Here is a 3,585-nt window from a genome sequence, read left to right on the forward strand (position 1 = left end):
CTAGTTTATTAGAGGTAGTCTAAATGGAAATGTATAGGTATAGGACCACTTAAAGATTATATAGTAAATATTAAACTACAGACAACTATAAAAGAATCTTAAGATCTACTTTTTCCAAGGTGGGCTATAAGGAAGAAATAGAATATGAAGGTCTCAGTTTAATGGAGGCAATATGGTATATTGGAAATTATTTTTTCAAGAAGCAGTATATGTGGGGTTCCATTTTCATTTCATTCTTAAATAGTTCTAGGCCCCCTCTAGGCTTCAGTTTTTACATCTACAAAATGTGGATGATCTATATCTGTCTGAAGAATGGAAACTAGACTCTGGTCCCTTAATGTCCCTTTATGTCCTGGGATCTATAATTAGCCCCAATGGCATTTGGAAATCATAAGGTATGAAAATCTTTCCAATCTTAAACTAATTTGAATTTTTAAATGGCTAAATTCTGTCATCTTTTAGGAGAAAAATTAACTTAACCTCCCCAAGGGTACTGTGGGACACTTGCCTGATCTTGTTCAATTACTAGGATCAGGCATGGGCAATCCCACATTCAACCTGGCAATTATATACTCCACCTGACATCAGAAGAACACCAATGCCTCTATGTTTTTTTAAAGAATTACATTTCTCTGTAGCCAAATTTGCTACTTTCCAGGTAGCAGCACTCATGTAGAGTTCTGTTCATTGTGTTTTTATATATAATTAACCTCTTGGTTCAACCCCTAAACTCTAAAAAAACTTTATCCTCTTTACTTTCTGATCATTTCAATGAGCCCAATGAAAAACATGGGGAGCTGATCTCACAAATATAGCTCAAAATATATAGTTCTATATTTATTAACACCAAAGAATAATAATAAACTAAATATATTTTAAAAAGCTACTACCCCATGGGCTATGACAAGCTCATATATTGTCTCAGATCTAGGCAGTCCTGAAACTCACAAATTAAGAATTCAAGTATCTACACTCACACCTCCCTGTGAGGTCAGTTTCTCCCAGTATGAGACAGTAAATTTCCTCAGAGCTAGGATAAGCAAGCATACTCATTGCTGTTCCTCTTGTGATCTTCCTGGTAATGTACTAGGATGGAGTGTAATGATTTCATCATTTGGCAATTTTTACTTATTAGCCACTTTGTCCTGGCCTGAGACCTCTGATCCTACCCTCTGAATACTTCTCATAATCATTCACTCCTAGATGGGTTACAGGGAACCCAAAACAGCAAATTGTTTATCATGAGAGGGGTAGAAGAATGGAGTAAATGGCAGACCTATGCACTAAAATCCCCCTCAAGCATCAGAATCATTTGGAAGTTGGTGCTTGATGAACATGATCACCTTGGGATTTCTTTAAAGCTTGCTTATTTTCCTCTATCCTTCTCTCTCATCTTCTTCATCCTATTTATTAGCTCTAACCCATTCCTTCAAGAAATAAAGAATATTGGAGTAATAAAGAATGCTACAATTTAAGGGAGAGAGGCAACATACACCAGGCAGGTCAAACTCCAGATAATACCATAACAATTATCTCCCTTGATACCTAAATGGAAGGCCAGCATCTGGGTCTAAAAGCCCCAGGAAAAAGAGCACTTTTGTAGTACCTGCTCCCCTCAGACATACAAGGAAGCAAATGGGAATATGGAGAATGGTCCCATCAATCCCACTTCTACCAATAAAAACTGTCAGCAACCTGCCACCTATGAACAGATAAGCCCAAGAACCTTGATATCCCTTTCCCTGCAACAAACAGACCCTACATCCAGTCTATCCCCTGAAGCCATTCATCCAGGAGAGCTATCCTAATGAAGATGTGTCCTGACACCTTCCTCTGCCATGTGCTATAACCCTTACCTCCTCAGCAGTCAAAACTACTGGGGTGTGAGGTGAAGCTCTCACCACCAAACTCTTTGGTACCTTAAAAATGGCTGAACAGATGTGGTTTCATAAATGGAAATTATAATGAAGATGATGTATTACCATATCCCTTGTTGCTTCATCCTACAGATGACTGAACCTTTCCATCTAACTTGCAGCTAAAAACTCTTCTATGACTTATCTCTTCCATTAGAATTCAAGTTTTTTGAGAGCAGGGACCCAGTACTAATCACATTGTGCTTAATATGAAGTGCTATTTTTTTTTCATTTACTCATGTCAACTACTAAGGTTATTTTACAGATGGTTATAGAAAAGACAATTGCTGACAACCACCTATTCCAAATAAAGGGCTTATTACAAGTCCCAAATAAGGAACATGATAATAAAGGAAGTGAATACAGCATGTGGCGTGCCAAAATTATAGCATCCTCACAGCTAGACATCAAACAAGCCGTCCTGATGGTGCAAAGCAAAGAAACAGGAAAACTTCGACTACACAGCTTGACTCTGCTGGCTCCAGCAAGTCAGGAGCCCTGCTCCTTCTGAGGATGAAAATACTCTGGGCTTCCTGTGTTTCAGGAAGAGCCTGCAAACATCTCAGGAATATAATGCTTCATCATGCTGTAAACAAGGATCCCTCACATCCACCTCCTCAGTTCCAAGAGATGAGAGAAAACACAACAACCTTGAATCTGACCTGGAGAAGGAGACGGAAAGGGAATTAAGTCATAGTTTTATTAAAAAATGGACAGGAATTATGAGACAGAATCTGATCTTATGTCAGAAAGGAAAGCTACTCAATACACATTCCACAAGGAAGGCATTGGGAAGAGGATAAGCCAGATGGACAGAAGATCTATTCTTGTGGCCTGGGACAAAAAAAAAATTAAATGTATTTGATTCAGTAAGGTTATGAGCTAACATTTAATGATGAGGAAATGGGTTTATGCCTTATATACAAGTGGTATAAGCAATGAAGAAAAATAAATCAAAGGGAATTTTGTGAACATGAATTTGTTATTATTATTATTTTAAATAAACTATACTGTACATCATCAAATTTATTCAAATTCTGAAAAAAACATTGCTAGGAAATTTGAGCACAGACTCCCTCTTCCCCAAATTATTGTTGATATAGAAGAAAGAGGTATAGACATTTTGTGTAGGTGTTTTCCCATACTTGTTTGGTTTTCTCCAAGGTCCCTTGGGAAGAAAAAAAATAGTGATACAAGTGAGTTTCACTGTTAGGGTGAGTATATGAAGAACTCAGATTTTTATGAGCTCCGTGTAAAGTGTTATTATCCCCATTTAAAAGACCCAAAAACTAAGGATCAGAGTGATTATATGTCTGATCCCAAGCCAAATAGTGTTGGCAACAGACCCAAGGGCTTCTAACAAAGCCCACTTCTTTAACCTCCAGACCAAGTTTCATCCTCCTACTACCCTAGGTTTCTTTCCACCAGGCAACTTTGCCTAGGACCCAACTGTTCATTTGTCTTTGTCTGTTTGTTTGGTGTTACTGACAGGTTTCTCCTTAATGTAATTTTGGATTGTGTAAAGTAAGATAAGCAGAATTATAGGTATGAATTGTGGCCACAGGAAGTATGCCATGAGGCACAATTCCATAAGGAAAGGAAAAAGAGGGAGATCATCCATTGAGAAAGAGGATACAAGAGATTTTTGTCTCTGGCCTCTGTGATTATA

Source organism: Monodelphis domestica, chromosome 1 (genome assembly GCF_027887165.1).
Source record: "Monodelphis domestica isolate mMonDom1 chromosome 1, mMonDom1.pri, whole genome shotgun sequence".
NCBI classification, from domain to species: domain Eukaryota; kingdom Metazoa; phylum Chordata; class Mammalia; order Didelphimorphia; family Didelphidae; genus Monodelphis; species Monodelphis domestica.